The sequence below is a fragment of the Mauremys mutica genome, chromosome 6 (assembly GCF_020497125.1).
Source record: "Mauremys mutica isolate MM-2020 ecotype Southern chromosome 6, ASM2049712v1, whole genome shotgun sequence".
NCBI lineage: Eukaryota > Metazoa > Chordata > Testudines > Geoemydidae > Mauremys > Mauremys mutica.
In genome coordinates this window covers 6050372-6068938 of record NC_059077.1, presented here as the reverse complement: position 1 = coordinate 6068938, position 18567 = coordinate 6050372, and the positions used below count along the sequence as shown (strand labels likewise).

At 44.3% G+C, this 18567-nt stretch overlaps 1 protein-coding gene across 11 annotated transcripts in view; it reads left to right on the top strand.

Annotated features, from left to right (window-relative positions):
• CELF4 (CUGBP Elav-like family member 4) overlaps positions 1-18567 on the top strand; it is an 860161-nt gene that overhangs the window by 577561 nt on the left and 264033 nt on the right. The window lies entirely within an intron of this gene.

Below are 18567 nucleotides of genomic sequence, written 5' to 3'. Positions count from 1 at the left end.
AGTTTAGGAAGAAAATGGAATCTTGTGTCCTCACTTCCCTTGCCAACGCCAGACAGCAGTGATTTGCAGGCATCAAAGCAGAGGTAGGTTTTAATTCAGGCTCTGTTGCATAAGTAGGCTATCTGCAGAGGTCAGGGGGGATTTTAATTCCCTTGTGTGCAGCACTATCAAATTGACTAGGTAGTTTCCACTGTCACAGCCAGGATATCTTACTTGATGGACCAAAGGTCTGAGCCACTGCAGTAAATCCTCTCTTCCTTCACCGACACATTTGGCTTTGCATCTTTATGAAGGGCAGATTTATGAACAGACGGTCTTAAAATTCGACCTGCCGTACTGGGGTAAGTTCTACTTTGTAAGCTGGGTGCCATTGAATAACACTGAGTTCATGCCAGAAGACATTCCTTTCCTGCAGGGTAACTGCATGGTAAGTAGGGTGGTATTTTCAATAGAGCTGAGCCGTGGCCTAATTCCGCCCTGACTGAAGTCAATGGGAGTGTTAACCATTCACTCCAAGGGGAGCAGATTTAGGTTAATGTGGGGAAATCCTGCTGTAAAGGCCCCAAGGCTGTAAGGTCGTCTCTATCTGAGTCCTGCTTAGGGTGACCAGATGCCCTGTTTTTAAAGGGACAGTCCCATTTTTTGGAACTTTTTCTTATATAGGCGCCTATTACCCCCCCACCCCCTGTCCTGTTTTTTCACAGTTCCTATCTGGTAACCCTAGTCATAGAATCATAGAATTCAAGATCAGAAGGGACCATTATGATCATCTAGTCTGACCTCCTGCAAGATGCAGGCCACATAAGCCGATCCACCCACTCCTGAATTAATTCTCTCCCTTGACTCTGCTGTTGAATGCTCCAAATCGTGATTTAGAGACTTCAAGTAGCAGATAATCCACCAGCAAGCGACCCCTGTCCCATGCTTCGGAGGAAGGTGAAAAACCTCCAGGGCCACTGCCAATCTACCCTGGAGGAAAATTCCTTCCCGACCCCAAATATGGCGATCAGCTGAACCCCGAGCATGCGGGCAAGACTCTCCAGCCAGACCCTCTGGAAAGGGCTAACAATATCCCAATATTCACCCTTTGTACTAATTACCAGTGGCACGTTATTGACCTATTGACTAAACCCGTTATCCTATCGTACCATCCCCTCCATAAACTTATCCAGCTTAATCTTAAAGTCATGGAGGTCCTTTGCCCCCACTATTTCCCTCGGTAGGCTGTTCCAGAATTGCACTCCTCTGATGGTTAGAAACCTTCATCTAATTTCAAGCCTAAATTTCCTAACTGACAATTTATATCCGTTTGTCCTCGTGTTCACATTAGCACTGAGCTGAAATAATTCCTCTCCTTCCCTGGTATTTATCCCTCTGATATATTTAAAGAGTGCAATCATATCTCCTCTTCTCCTTCTTTTGGTTAAGGAAAACAAACCGAGCTCCTCAAGTCTCCTTTCATACGACAGGCCTTCCATTCCTTGGATCATTCTAGTGGCCCTTCTTTGTACTCGTTCCAGTTTGAATTCATCCTTCTTAAACATGGGAGACCAAAACTGCACACAATACTCCAAATGAGGTCTTACCAACGCCTTATATAATGGGACTAGCACCTCCTTATCTCTACTAGAAATACCTCGCCTAATGCATCCCAAGACCGCATTAGCTTTTTTAACGGCCACATCACATTGCTTACTCATAGTCATCCTACGATCAACCAGGACTCCTAGGTCCTTCTCCTCCTCCGTTACTTCCAACTGGTGCGTCCCCAGCTTATAACTAAAATTCTTGTTAGTCATCCCTAAATGCATAACCTTACACTTCTCATTATTGAATTTCATCTTGTTACTAATACTCCAGTTTACAAGGTCATCCAAATCTCCCTGGAGGATATCCCGATCCTTTTCCGAATCGGCAATACCTCCCAACTTGGTGTCATCCGCAAACTTTATCAGCCCACTCCTACTTTTGGTTCCGAGGTCAGCGATAAATAGATTAAATAAAATCGGACCCAAAACCGAACCTTGAGGAACTCCACTGGTAACCCCCCCTCCAACCCGACAGATCACCCTTTAATACGACCCTCTGCAGTCTCCCCTTTAACCAGCTCCTTATCCACCTCTGGATTTTCATTTCGATCCCCATCTTTTCCAATTTAACCAGTAATTCCTCATGCGGTACCGTATCAAACGCCTTACTGAAATCAAGATATATTAGGTCCACCGCATTTCTCTTGTCTAAAAAATCTGTTACTTTCTCAAAGAAGGAGATCAGGTTGGTTTGACATGATCTACCTTTCGTAAAACCATGCTGTAATTTGTCCCAGTTGCCATTGGCCTCAAGGTCCGTAACCACTCTCTCCTTTATAATTTTTTCCATGACTTTGCATACTACAGATGTTAAACTAACAGGCCTGTAGTTACCCTGCTAGAAATGAATGATTCTAAAGCTACAGAATATCCAAGCTGAAGGGGAGAGAGATTAAGCATTTTACTATTGTGTGCAGGAGGAAGAGGATATTTTGGAGAAGTAAAACAAGGGGGTGAAAACACCAATCATACTATCAGGGCTGATGCAGCCCATTAGGTGACCTAGGCAGTCACCTAGGGCACTAGCATTTGAGGGGGCGGCATTTCGGGTCCTTCGGCGGTGACGGCGGCTACCCCGGTCATCGTTGTCATTTAGGCGGAGGGACCTGGGGTAGGGGGGCGTGGGGAGGGCCGCCTGCAGCAAGTAACGGGGGTGCGGCACACAGGGGAACTCCCCGCCCCAGCTCACCTCTGCTCCGCCTCCTCCCCGAGCACGCCGCCCCGCTCTGCTTCTCTCCCTCCCAGGCTTGCAGTGCCAAACAGCTGATTGGCGCCGCAAGCCTGGGAGGCGGGAGAAGTGGAGCGGCGATGGCGTGCTCGGGGAGGAGGCGGAGCAGAGGTGAGCTGGGGCGGGGAGCTGCCGCACAGCTCCCTGGGCCAGGGGGAGCTGCCGCGGGGTGGGGGGCCTCAGGGCGGAGGGAGGGGAGCGGGCGCAGGGGGGGCGCCTTAGGATGCGGAGGGCAGAGAGCTGCCACAGGGCTCGGGGGCGGGGCGCAAGGTGGAAGTTTCTTCTAGGGCGCGAAACATCCTTGCACCTGCCCTGCATACTATTCTTCCTTCTCTGCCCTGCAGTATGGGATAGGGGGAGATCTGGAAATATCCAGTCTTCAGTCAGCCTTCAGAATCTTCTCATAAGACCAATGAGCTGAGTTCAGTGAGGTCAAACTCAATGTGTTTTATGAGCTCTTCCCTCGTCTTTCTGAACATCTGCTCCGTTTTCCTTTAAGATCTCAGTATCCTAGGATAACTCAGATATCCCTGTCTCACCTCCCACCCACCCCCAACCATGAAACATCTCTCTTGTTATCCAAGCCATACATATTTCTACCCATAATGCTTACTGCTATACTCAGCCACCCAATCAACCTCCAGTCAGAGAAGGTGCTTTTCTTCAAGGCTGGTGTTTTTATTTACAAGGCTGTCTCAATTCAGGCGAAAGTGTTTGCAGCACTCAGCACTGTTCAAATTACTTTCAAAAATGTAATTTTTGCAGATCCCTGTACCCAAAAAGTCACTGTCAGTTGCATGTTCTTGCTCACTGTCTCAGGAAGAGATGGACACTAACCAGAACCCTGTGCAAATTCACAGGGAATAAATTGTGGTGATAAAAAAGAGATTTTCAGAGTCAAATGTTTTGATGATTTGGTGATACCCTCTAGGGAAAAGGGATGAACTAGATGGCCTAATAATGGAGCCAGTCAGGAATCTTCTGACAAAGTTTTTTCATCAGAAAATGCTGATTTATTGAAAACAAAACTGTTTGCAAGGAAGTGTTGGTTTGGATGAATCTCCCAATTTGAAAATTTTTTTGACAAAAATGTTTTGAAATTGTCAAAGCATCCCGTTTTGACATTTTCAAAATGAACATTTTAATTTTCTTATTCAAAATAACTTTTTGTTTTAAATTGTAGGTAGATTACAATTATTGTTTTCTAAATAACAATAACAAGGGTTAACAAATTACAAAGATCAAAATCAAAGCAAACTCATTTGAAATTATCAAAACAGAACTTTTTGATTGACCCAATCCAAGAAGTTTTGGACTTATCAGTTCATGAGCATTTACAAGATTTCTACTTGTTCTGATTTGAGAGAGAAAATTTCCCACACAGCTTTATCTAATGCGTCTCTTTCATGCCTAATGTCTATGGATCTATTTGGCAGTTCCCAGTAAAACCTCATAGCATGATCAGATCACTGATATTTAGAATACTTCCTATGATCCGCCCCTTTGATGGATATTCTGCTTTCCCAGGTGATAAAAGTTTTCATTAAATGAATGACTTAGCAGTTTCATTGAAAAAAAAGCCATTTGCTGAAAAATGCCTTTTCAAGTACATCTCATTGTTTTCTGCTAGCAAATGTTTACATTAAAATGGTGGGCTTCTATTGTGGAACATAAGTGAAAATGACAAAAGCATGTACTGTGTATGAGAGTTGTGCTTGGGGAACTGCAACAGCTAAATATGGAGCTGGACCACTGTAGGACAAAGCCCCTGTGCTCTTGCTTGACTTATGATCATGGCGAGCAGGAGGCTTTTAGATGTAACATAGAGAACAACATAGGAAACATCTGCCCGTCTTCCTCACTCAAAGACCCTACAGTCCAATCTTTCTCCTCCTCCAGTCAGTGCTGAGTCTGTGAACTGAGCTGCCAGTGAGTCTTGATTTATTCTCTCTTACCCCTGAGGAACTATCTTTGTCACTTGAGAGTCATCGGTATTAGATACACCACCCAAAACACAGGAAACACCACTTCCTACAATCCCAAATAGTCTGAGGTTAATGGCTTTGGTGGTCTTGATATCATTGTTATCTCAGTGAAGAGCCTCTGGCTAGTTAAAAAATAAAGACATTTCTCATTTACAACGTAGCAGTTAAATTGTGGACAGGGAACAATAGAGTCCTAGGCAAATGCTGGCACTAAACTTTTAGATCAGGATGACTAATTTTATGATAAAACACGTTTGCCCTTCTCCATGAGCATGCCAGGCATTGAGTGGATCATGCCACCTCTTGGGTGTTGAGTGCCTTCAACTCCCATGGAAGTCAATAGCAGTCAAAGACACTCAGCATCTTGCAGGAAGCTCTGAACACTTCACAGGATCATGCCCCCTAAGAGAGACATAAGTAAATCTCCTTGCTTTGAATCATCAGGTAGTGATATGCCAGAGGCAGGATATGCCGTGTTTGATGACCAAAGGGTCGGAACCAGCAGATCCTTCTCTTTGTTCCTCTCTCTGACTTTAATAAGAAATTTTGTAGTACCATTATCCAGGCCTCTCAACCTGCCGTGGCCCAAATATGGGACATAGTATGTGATAGAGACTTAAAATGAGGGGGGCACACTCAAAAATTATTCATGCAAGAAACTTAAAATTCCTGTGGGTTTCCTTCCTCTAGCATAAGTCACTCTCCCTGTAACCTCAACTCCATGATGCTGCATTTCTCTTGTCAATAATTTTGAACAATAAAAGTGTGTGTGGAGGGGCGGTGTTAAAATTTGTGTAGAACACAGGTTACTCTGAGACAGAAAAATGAATGTTATCTTTCAAAATGAAGGACAGTTGAGATCCGTGCCACTAGCTATGTCCCTAGCAACCTCAGCCTCCCATAATTTTTACAAGTGCAAGGTCATGCATTTAGGGATTAATAACAAGAATTTTTGTTATAAGCTGGGGACTCATCAGTTGGAAGTAACAAAGGAGGAGAAGGACCTCGGAATATTGGTTGATCACAGGATGACTATAAGCCGCCAATATGATATTGCCGTGAAAAAAGCTAATGCAGTCTTGGGATGCATCAGGTAAGGCATTTCCAGTAGAGATAAGGAGGTGTTGGTACCGTTATACGAGGCACTGGTGAGACCTCATCTGGAATGCTGTGTGCAGTTCTGGTCTCCCATGTTTAAGAAGGATGAATTCAAACTGGAACAGGTACAGAGAAGGGCTACTAGGATGATCCGAGAAATGGAAAACCTGTCTTATGAAAGGAGACTCAAAGAGCCTGGCTTGTTTAGCCTAACCAAAGAAGGCTGAGGGGGAGATATGATTGCTCTATATAAATATATCAGAGGGATAAATACCAAGGAGGGAGAGGAATTATTTAAGCTCAGTATCAATGTGGACACAAGAACAAATGGATATAAACTGGCCATCAGGAAGTTTAGACTTGAAATTAGATGAAGGTTTCTAGCCATCAGAGGAGTGAAGTTATTTAGTTGGGTTTGGTCCTGCTTTGAGCAGGGGGTTGGACTAGATGACCTCCTGAGGTCCCTTCCAACCCAGATATTCTATGATTCTATGATTCTAAGTCCTGGAACAGCCTTCCAAAGGGAGCAGTGAGGGCAAAAGACATATCTGGCTTCAAGACTAAGCTTGATAAGTTTATGGAGGGGATGGTATGATGGGATAGCCTAATTTTGGCAATTAATTGATCTTTGACTATTAGCAGTAAATATGCCCAATGGTCTGTGACGGGATGTTAGATGGGGTGGTGTGTGTTACTACAGAGAATTATTTCCTGGATGTCTGGCTGGTGAGTCTTGCCCACATGCTCAGGGTTTAGCTGATCACCATATTTGGGGTCAGGAAGGAATTGTCCTCCATGGTAGATTGGCAGAGGCCCTGGGTTTTCTTTTGCCTTCCTCTGCAGCATGGGGCACGGGTGACTTGCTGGACGATTCTCTGCACCTTGAAGTCTTTAAACCATGATTTGAGGACTTCAATAGCTCAGACATAGGTTAGGGGTTTATTACAGGAGTGGAGGGTGAGATTCTCTGGCTGCGTTGTGCAGGAGGTCAGACTAGATGATCATAATGGTCCCTTCTGACCTTAAAGTCTATGAGTCTATGACTCTAATAATAACCCCCTTTGACTTTTCTTATAATTGTGCAGAAAAAGCGACCACCTCTCTTGGGGGCTTGGAATCATGGTGGTCTATTTAACCACAAGTACATTACTAAATAAAAAAAACCTCCTCTCCTTTGAGTTGCTCGGGTCTGTCAAATGTTGGGTTTTCTGGATGAAAATTGTGTGTGTGTGTGTGTGTATATACCCACGTGCGTGCACCCTTTTTAAAAAAAAAAATGGAAGAAGCAGCATAACGTTGGCCATGCTCCAAATCATGTTGAACATGCCACCTGGAAGAAACAGAGACATCTGGAAAATCATTCCACAATCTCTGAGGAAATTACAGGAGAAATATAGGATGATTGGAAGACCAGCCCTTTGTGGAACCCTTTCTTTATCAGCCAATTTCACTTTAAATTCGTTTTTCATTTTTTTTCCTAAGTAGCATATGTTCAGGACTTTAATAAGAACTCTTTGGGTTCTGGGGGTTTGTTTATTTATTTTCTTTGCAAAGGGGAAGAGTTTTGAAAATTTTTGAAGGAAATGAGAGAATGCCAGGCAGAAAAAAACCCAGAAGAAATATCCTATAGTGCTATAGCTAGACAGAGAGAGAGAGAGAGAGAGAGAGTACTTCAGGAGATTTCTTCCGATTTTTTTTATTATGTGACATTCTCTCATTTTACAGATATCTGTATATATGAAAATCATAGACCAGATTGTTCCCTCATGCCACATAGCGATACAGGGCGATAAGGCCCTCCCCACTGCATGGCTGCATAAGACCAACCTGGACTGCAGCAGCTCTGGGCACAGCAGAAGGGCTACTTGGCTGATACTCTCCACTACAAGCAAGTGAGCAGGGACAAGATGGGGAGTAGGCAGAGATATGCTAGGTAGGAACCTGTCAGTAGAACCACGGCTCCTGTCTCTTGCAAAAGGCTGGCTGTCTCAGGGCTGTGTGGGGCTAGTGGGAAAGCAGACCTCTGGAGGAAGTGGGCTTTGGCTGGATGCCTCATACTCAGGGCTATTCTGTTCTGTTTGGGTTCTTATGCTGTGCCCATCCCCACTGCATCTGAGCTCCTAGAGCCTCAGTCTAGCCCTCTATAATTGCTTTTGGGAAAGGAAAGCAAGATCGTGATACTTACATGATAGGCCCTGATCTTTCTGTCATGCCAGCAGAAATCTGGAATAACTCCCCTAGAGTGAATGGTGTAACAGTGAGAGCAGGGCAGGCCCTGTAGCGTCGTCCAAATGCAGTGCTCTTTGATGGTTTGTTTTCTTAGTTGAGGGACTGGGTGCAGCAGTGTGGGTGGTGGTGGTGGGGAGATGGATATTTTCCCTGGTTCGTAAACATCTTGAGCTTTTGGAAGCTTTTCAGCAGATCCTATTCTGGCAGAGTATTTATGAGCCAGCCACCTGCATCTGTTTTCTTTGTTTATTAGCGTAAGCTCCAAAGATGAGAAGATACAGGTGGAAGCTTAAAGCCCCCCTTCCTGCCCGCCTCCCCTTGTGTGTTTTAATCCTAATCTGTATCAACAAAGATGAGTCGCTTCTTTAACACACACACAAAATGATATTGAGGCCCACTGAGGAGAAACGATGAGCTTGGATTCCATAATCAATCGCTGAGAAATTCATTAGCGCCAGCACAGACCTTATGAGCAGGAGGAGCCGTCCCCATGGCCCTGCCTGATTCAGACGAGCTTCATGAACAGCCGTTCTCTTCCATTACACAGGGCTCTTTGCTTTGCCTAGGAACATACCATTATAAGCCTCTGTCTCAAGGAAGAAAAAACCCAGGGGCTCAAAGTCTGAAAATTTCTCTTCACTGCTTACTGCCTTTCTCCCATTGTCTTTCAGCTGAGACATAAACCAGACATCCTGACCACTCTGTGGTCATTAAAGATCCCATGGCCTTTTTCATGAAAGTGTAGCTTCAACCTCCTGCCATTGGCTTGTGTTATACCTTTCTCTGGTAGACTGAAAAACTTATTGTTAAATATTTGTTGCCCATGTAGATACTGATTGACTGTAACAGGAGTGAAAGTAACTTAAAAGTCTTACTGGTACGGGGGCCTGGCTCCGGGCCCCTGGAAGGGGCGGGGCATCGGGCAGAAGGGGCGGGGCTGAGGGCCAGCCTCCCCCAGCCAGCTCTTCAGCACTACCCGGGGCTCCGGCGGCAATTTAAAGGGCCCGGGGCCCCGGCTGCTGCTGTGGTATTGGCGGGAGCCCTGGGCCCTTTTAAATCACCGGGCCCCACAGCAGCTTCCCCTTCCCCCCACCTCCCGCAGCGGCCCTGGGGGTGGGGCTAAAGGGTCAGCAACGTTAAAGCGCTGTCGTGGCTGCAGCAGCGCTTCAGCATCAGCTGTGTGCGGGCCTGTACCGGCGGCCAGTTCTTACCGGTACGCCGTGCCAGCCCACTTTCACCTCCGGACTGTAATCAAGTCCCCCTTAACCGTCTCTTTGTTAAGCTCAATAGATTGAACTCCTTACGTCTATCACGATAAGGTATGTTTTCTAAGGCCTGGTCTACACTAAGAAGGGAGGTTGAACTAGGGTACGCAAATTCAGCTACGTGAATAGCGTAGCTGAATTCGAAGTACCCTAGTTCGACCTACTCACCCATCCAGACGCGGCGGGGTTGAACTCCGCGGCTCCCCCGTCGACTCTGCCACCGCCGTTTGCAGTGGTGGAGTACCGGAGTCGACCGCAGCGCTAGATCAGACGTGATAGTTCGAACTCCGAGAAGTCGAACTCACCGCGTCGACCCGGAAGGTAAGTGTAAACCTACCCTAAGCCTTTAAGCATTCTCGTGTGTCTTCTCTGAACCCGCTCCAGTTTCTTAATACCCCTCTTGAATTGTGGACACCAAAACCGAACACAGTATTTCAGCAGTGATAACAGCAGTGCCAAATATAGAGGTAAAATAACCTCTCCACTCCTATTGGAGATTCCTCTGTTTATGCATCCCAGGATGACATTAACTCTTTTGAGCATGGCATCATATTGGGAGCTCATCATGCTTAGGAATCTCTAAGTTCTACAAAATAGCATTGGGGTGCCTTCACCACGCACACAGTTTTTCGGGAGTATCTTTTGCCTACATTAAGCATCGAGGTCTAATCTGAGATACATTTGAATTTGTTCCTGTGCAGCTTCTTTCCTTAAAATATCTCAAAGCTCTATATAAAGTCTGGCTGCTGGACGGGCGGTGACTAGGTTGGGAAAATATGCCAATCACTATATGCTGAAACATTCGTCTACACACCACCTTGAACACTGGAAGCTGCTTTACTGAACTAGGGAATAATGACTGGGACAATAGGGCTCTGAGTCCTTTTGAAAAGTGCCGTGGGACGTTTTATCTTCCGGCTGGAGAGCCTACAGAGACAAGCAGAAGGATACTGGCTTGCCTTTGGTCTGAGCCCATTTAACATAATTCTGGCCACCAAGGTACTAATTCCTTTTGATAAAGCTCTTTTCTTCTCTTCCTCTTCCTTGACCTTGCCATTCAGCTCCCTGTGAAGTAATGTGAAAGCATCTGTTGTCTCTTTTGTTTAATTTGTAAATACGCTCCCAGAGGGCTGGAAAAGCACATGTAAGGCTGAGAGTCTACCACAATGTCGGTCATCAGAACCTAAGTCATAAACGCCTGTTCATGCCCTGTGGGAAAGGCCCTTCATCCTTAGAGAAATGTACCCACTTGTACACCCTTTGGCCTGTGGCCAAACCTAGAGAGAAAAATGGGCTTATGACATTTCTCCAGATGTGGAGAGTGTGTGTGTGTTTCCTGCGATGCCCATGGCAATCCAGCCACAGTGGGCCCAGTGTATCTCCACATAGCTTGAATGAGGTCAGGAGAGTTACAGCGGGGACAAATTTGACTCAGTACATTTTACATGAGATAGGCATCTCATGTGTATCTAATCTATTTGCTCAGGTCTTTGCAGATGAATAATGTATGCAATTGATAATATTGAGCCAGATCCTGAGGTTATTGTTTGGTTTTTTTACTCAGTTCTTGCAGAGGCAAAATTCTCTCTAATTTAAAAGGGAGTTTTGCCCAAGTAAAAGGGAGTTTTGCCTTGAGTAAAGGCCTCACAATTTGACCCATTATTATTAATTGTCATTCAGCCAGATTCTGAGAAGCTAAGCACCCCCAAAATCCCACTGACTTCAGCAGCAATTGCAGATTCTCAGCACCTTTCAGGATTTAGCCCACAACTTCTCTCTCCCTGCTGAAGAGATGGCTCATCCAGCCATCCAGCGACTGTGTAACTTGTGACTCAACTTCTCTGCTCTCTGCGTGCCTTCAAGCCTAACAAAAAAAAACCACACAAAAAAACAAGTCTTCAGCTGGCAGTGCATAGACACTGAAACTATGGGAGCATGTGACGGAGTGTATTATATTGCCTGCGTCACCACTCACCAGCAGAATTCCAGATCCAGGGTCTTCCCTGCTAGTGGTAGCCTAAGAGGCAGAGAGAGCAGAGTTTGCTTTTCAACTCTTAGGCTGAGTGTGAGGCATTAGAAGTTAGACAACAAGTCTAAAATGACCCTATTTCTTTGCAAGTCATCAGTAGGAAATCAGTGTAGAACCTCAGAGATATTTTTCTGGCTATACCAGACTTTATTAAGAACACTTAGCACTGATAGGTCTTTACACACAGTGAGTTCCTCCCAGGTACAACGTTTTTATGTCTATCGGGTTGTGGGGATAAACGTGGTCCCTTCGTTAATTAACCCTCACGCTACCATTTTGAGTCAGGTATTATATTATTATTCCTATTTTGCGGACAGGGAAGCTGAGACAAAGAGATGGGAAGCAACTTGCCCAAGGTCAGACAGCAGCCTTGTGGCGGGAGCTGGTCTTCGAACCCTGGAGTTCTAGCCCCAAACTCAATCCATTCGATCCCCTTGCCTCTGACTTTCATTACCCATCTCTCTCCCAAAATATGTCACCTGCCAGTCTCCCTGTGCCAGTGCAAACTGGGGCATCACTACTGACTTCAGAGGAGCTACACCGAACTACCCTGGCTGAAAGTTGTGGCCTGAAACCTCCATGTCCTCTCATGCCAGCAACACATGGAAATTGTGCCACGATGATCGGCCCTTCTATGAATGCATTGATAGACCAAGATAAAGATTCCGTTATGTCCTACTTCTCTAAATGGGCTGAGTGACCTAACGGAGGTTAACCCTTATTCCCTGTTTAACAACATTGTAGAATGATCCAGGAGGCTTCAAACGCCCCTGATTCTTCTTGATAGAAATTTCTGAACCCCTCTGAATTCTTCCAGCTGGCTTTGTGCATGGCTATTTACACTTTACTTCCACCCTTCCCCACCCCCAACGCCCCTGGCCCCTGCCTCTGCCTTGCCAAGAATTTCCTCCACTGTTGTTATTTGTGAAGCATGAAGAGAGTGATGACAAGCGAGGGATGTCATTAAACCATGCCGAGAGGAGATGTCATCCTCCATGCAAACATCTTCCTGACACTCCACTTTCAAACGATTTCAAAAACTGCACTCAGATGATTTCAGGTTGGGTAGGCCTGTCAGTTCTGATGGGGCCCATGCGTGTTCCTGGGTGCAGGAGACAGCTCCGTTGCTCTTCATCTGGCTGCTACATGCATACACACACACACACACTCACTCACTCACAACCACACCTGACTATTTCCGTGCCAGCCCAAGACAGATATCCTTGAAACGAGGTTGGGAGACTCAAACTTTAGCTGGGAGTGAAAGCTTTAACATTTAGAGGTTTCTTATGTAATGCAAATGAACCAGAGAAGTGGAAGGCATCCCAAATGCCACTCAATGCATTTATAAAAAGATAAGGTGAATGTGTCCTACGCTACCATATCAATTCATTACCAAGTGTCAAGTAAGAGCCTGGAAGCTTGATTGGTTGATGAAATCACATGACCTAAATGTTATCTTGCAAGAACACATGAAATTATTAAGCCTGAGCAGCCAGAATGTATAAATATACTGACAATTTCTGCTAATAACCAATCAAAGTCCAGGATTTCTTTGTTTTCCTTTATAATAAAAGCATTTTTATCTAATTTCTAATTCAAGGGATTTTGCCACTTAATATATTTATATTATTTACTCCAATATCTCTTTGAAGTGCTTTGTTTATGTATTATTCATTTGATCTTTGTTTTCAGTCTCCATTGTTAACCTCAAATGCAATTTTAATAGCCTCCAGGTCAGAGATCAGGGAAGCAGGCACTTTGATGCTGTGTTAATTCACTGACAAAAGGACGTGACGTTTGCATGAATAAGGAAGCTTTTAAAAACACAATTTCAAATCAGCACCCCCAGGACTGAGCTGCATAAGAGCTGGTGTATGCAAAAATGTAATGTAGACAAAAAATTCCCTAATGCTTTTGAACAGCATTGGAGAAGAAAATGTATTGATATTGATAGCCTATGCCTAGGGCATAAGCCAGCATCCACTGAGATCCGTGGAAAGATTCCCAGTGACTTCAGTGGGCATCAGATAAGGTATTTAGGGCACGTTCCATTTGAGAATCTCAACAGGACTATTTCCATGAGTAAAGGTAAGCAGTGCATAGATGCTTGTAGGATCATGGACTTGATAAGTACATGGGACACAGGACACTGGCCACTACAATGGGTATTTTCTACCAGGCTTCTCTGGTACATTGAGCAGTGCAGGACAACCAGGACCTTATGCAAGGTTTATGTAACACATAGCTTTTGTGTGTCCTGTCAGGTTCATCACATCATAACAACCTTGTTCTGTGACCAACTAATGGATTTACTGCAAAATCAGAGACCTAGGGGTTTGGTGCGGATGGAAAGGACCCAGGTTCAGTCCCCACAATAGATATTTTATTTTAGCTAGAGTCACCTAGTATGTTTTGCAGCAGTTGAGCAGTTTAAAAAGTGTAGGGATTTTTATTTCAGCCTTGTAAAATCCTTGTGGCTATTACTGGTGTTTCTAGATAACCGCACAGCTGCAGCTCTCTGACCAATGAAGAAATATGCTTGGCCATGAGGAAAGCTCATGTAGTCTGTGTAGGAGGGAGTAATGCGGCAAACAATGCTAACTTGAGCGTACAACTGCTGCCCACTGGGAAGTTGGCCTGGGCAGTTAGTGGAAGTATAAAGTGATCAAAGGAGAAGAGCATTGAAAGTGACAAGCAGCAGATGTAAATAGAGTTAATTTTGTGTGATAACTCACAACATTCCATTTTAATGAATGTCGCTCTCTGTTCTCCATGAGATGAGGCACTGCTAAACGAGAGAGAGTGAGATGGAGGGTCCAAAAATAGCGAGGTGAAGACAGAGGCTGCTGAGAAGCAGCAGCCGCAGCAATCACACAGAGAGCATATTTATAACAACAGACCCATGAGCTAACCATCCAACATCAGGTTACACAGGTGACTGGCATTCCAATAATACCTAAGATACTTGTGGAAGTCTGTACAGAATTTTTTAAAAAAAGGAAGGACATGAGAAGTAAATTATGGGTCTCGCATTTCAAAAAGAACCCTAGCAGAGGCCAGGTGAAATAAATAGATTTATGGTGCTGGTACGTAACAGTGGGTACCACTGTGGCTTGCTTTTTTCTTTTCTTTCTTTCTCCTTCTCCTGCCCCTGCTTCTCGCTCTTGTATCTATTCCCCTGCAGTTCAAAATTCAGTTTTTTCATTAGCTTGGAACCAAAACTTCAGTGGAGAGGGTGTGTATTTTCCCTAAATTAATCACTGGCACAGGACTAGGGTTATACTTCAGATGACACTGTTTATCATAAGTTTTTCTGTCTGGTGGCATAAAACTTTCCTCAGGAAAATCCCTGGCGGTTTTTGTGATTATTCTCTGCCCAGAAGTGAATTGTTCTCAGAAATTTGAAGTATATCTATTGAGTTGTTTTGGAGTTTCTCATTGAACTCAAACTGTGGATTCCTGTGTCTTCAGAGCCAAAGGTCCAGACTTCTGTTCCCTTTGCTGTATATGTGCAGCCTGGCTGATGGTTATCTCTGTTTAAGTCTGTGACCAGCGATTCATTACCTACCTGAAAGAGAAATAGGAATGTAGGAAACCCATGGTCCAGCTATTCCAGTATCCCATCTTTGAGAATAGTCAGTTCCAGATCCTTCAGAGGTCCATGGATAACTTTGAAACAACATGTCTCTGGGGGGAAGTATCTTACTGACCCTATTGGAGAATTCTGGCTAAAAAATATGAATTATATTCAAGCCATGTTGCGTAAACCTCCAGAGATATTGCTTAAATATCCATAATTGGCTGCCAGCTGGTTTAACTTAGTGCAGAGACCCACAAAGAGGCAATAAGTAGCTGAAGTTTGTCTCCATTGACTTCTGGAGTTAAGGTCTTCTGAACAGATGGACAAAGCTCAAAAGGCTGAGGGGAGAGAGGGTGCAGAAACAATCTATTTGTATTCAGACACCCTCAGACTACAGAATCTGAATTCAAACCTGGATAGCAACGCCCATCCTGGGTTCAGAATTCAAGTCCTGTTCAGATAACCATATAGAGGTTTAGAAGTGAAATCCAGGCCCTGTCCAAGTCAAAAGGAGTTTTTCCATTGTCACTGAGACCTGGACTTCCCACAGATGTATAGCTAAACTACTGTATTAGAAATCTTTCAAATTGGGATGGAAACAATGTGAGAAATAGCTTCTTCGCTAGATTTCCAATACTTCCTGTCCCATTAGCAAAAACATGGGAAGATTTTCTCATGCAACAGTGGTCACCATCCCAGAGTCATCTTTTGTCCGCAGTGGTATCGAAATTACCACGCTTTCCCCCCACCTATAGTTAGGACAGGAGGAGTCTGTGTCCTATACAGGCAAATGTCATATTAAGGGAATCTGATGTATCTCAGCTATTTTAGTTCCAGTGGTGGTATGAAATTTCGGAACCTCAAGAAAATATCTGGTTCGGAAAATGTGCAGGGAGCAGAACTGGTCAGAAAATGGTGGTGGAGGGTGTGAAACATCAACAATTTTGGAGTAAAGCAGACACTTCCCTCAAAAAAAAATTATTGTCAAAAACCTAATGTTCCATTACAAAAAATTAAAAGTTCACTCAGTCCTAGGAGGAGAGGTTAGATTATTTTAATGGGTTCAGTCAACCCTCTAGTTGTGGCCAGTCGTCAATTCTATTAACAGGAGTGAGACACATTCTTCTGCAAGATGAAAGGAAAAAGGGAAATCAGCAGATTTTTGAGGCACTGAATGAATGGGTAGCTTCTTCCCTTCCCCCTGTATCTGCCCCTTGCCCAGGTTTGAAAAGTGTGTGACTGCATGTAGTGAAGGTATCCTGCTGAGTTGGAAGGGAGATGCAGGAGGGGGAAGGAGAAACAGAAAGAAAAAGAAAATTCCACTTGATTAGCCTGTTAGCGCTGGTTGGATGTGACAACTCTTTGAATATGGATGAAGCCTACAAGAGGGATGATCTGCCAGCAGTAGTTTTTACCAAGGAAGTAAGTGATACGGGAGGTTAAAGGTCACCTGCCTTGCAGGCTAATGAAGGAATTCTAGGAGACAGAGCATTTCCATCTGATTAATACAAGGCTGTAATTCATGCCCTTCCCACCCTCACATCTTAACCATTCTCATTTTCAAAATCAGACCGAGGCCATGGTTGTTATTGCAAGTGGGATGTGAATGAGAACATCCTAAGAAGAGATTCTCCCTTTGTAGATATTATTTTGCCCAGTAACTTGTGCCACTTTTACCCTCCAGCACAGAGTCTGAAGGAAAAACAACCCAACATCTTCTGTCCCTGCGGACACTCTTCCAATTGTGCTGTTCGTTCAAAGTCAACTCTGATTTTCAGCATGTCAGGGAAATAAATGTTGTTGTGGTTAGAATGGGTTGATCAAACAGGCACGTATAAGCATACATCTGCAGAGGGGGGCAGCAGGAAATGCTTTATCCTTAAAGGTAAAGATGGGTTGGTGAACACACAGAAAATAACCCAAGAATTCTCGGTACACTCTCTGTAGACAGGGACCACTGGGAGCATGCCGTCAGGAAGGCAGGTTCTATGTTGAGCATGGTGTCTCGTGTTTGCTATTGAACAGCTCATGAAGAGGACAGTCATCTAGTCCAGTCTCCTGCACTCATGGTTGCCCTTTAGGACTCCATCCTGCTCCCATTGAAGTCAATGAAGGCAAGAATGGCTCTCTAATTGGCAGTATGGGCAGAGGCTTGAAAGCAGAACCAGAGGGTAGGGAGTGGCAGTTTGGGGTCTGCCGACTGATGGCCAGACACTAGAGTGGAATGGAACATGTGACAGTATACCCCATCCAGTAGGCAATATCGGCCCCACCCTGCAATCTTTTAGACAGACACAACTCCCACTGAAGTTGGTGCACAACAGCAAAATGAGGCCTGAAGCACAAGCGTGTGACTGCACATTAGTGAATCTAAGAGCTGAACTGGTGACCCAATGAAGCATGGACATCAGGACTTTCCGCTGAGCCAAAAGGGACTTAGCCTGTCTCAGCTGGAAATCACTCTTTGTAAGAGCAGACCCTCGGTTGGTGTAAATCGGTGCAATTCCACTGACTTCAATGGACCTACATGTAGTATCTATGTGAAGATCAGGTCCAGATATTTTACAGGAGGGCCAAAGGCTTTGACTGACTTCTGTGCAGTAAGTATGAGTATTTACCCAGCATTTCTGAATGTGATACAGATACAATCAATGAGGGGCTATGAAGGGTGGAATTTGGTGAATGAGTCTGATGCTGCATGGATTTCATTGCAGGCTCATGCTCAATATATTTCGACTGGAGATGAGAATAAAATGTTTTCCCCTGTACTGAAACAGAGAGATGCTGGAACTTTTCCAGTGTGGAGCTATCGCTCAAAAACTTTGCTAGACCATCAATTGAAACTCCACAACTGAGAAAAGATGCATACACTGAGCACAGTATTCCCAGGGTGACAACTGCACATGGATAGTTAAGGGGTTGTAGTGATGTGATGCATCTATCCCAGGGTGCTGTGGATAAAGCGTTCTTCCCCGGCTCCCTTTGAAAGGGGAAGAAAGATGCCTAAAATTCCTTATCCTAGCCAAAGTTGACTGAAAGGAGCTCTGTGCTTTTCTGCTGAAACTGGGTATAATTTAGTCTCCTTGTATAACATTTTATCTGGCCTGCACTTTCAAAGATACTGTAGCAGAATTTATTAACAGAATTTACACTCCACTGGCGTGAAGACTTTACTCACCATCTGATAAAGGCAAAAGCTGGAACAGGGTTATATACTAGCTTTTTAATTGATTTGATCTTTTGTATTTTTTAACCTCTTTTCAGTGTGTGTGCTTATGTAAGTAAGCATGTGGCTATGCATACTGCAATTGTTCTAATTTATCACTGTATTTCAAGGGCCTGATTATTAAAAAAAAATCAGGTGTACAATTGTGTGTGGAAAAACTGTGCTCACAATTGCACATCTAATTGGAGGTGACATGATTCTGTGTGCAAAGTGGGAATTTGCATGTTTAAATTTTAAATGACAATGGTTTAAATTTGTGTGTACAGTTGAGGTCCTCTGCTTGCAGAAATTACATGTGCAATGTGCTGCCGTGGACCTAACACTTAGAAAATCAG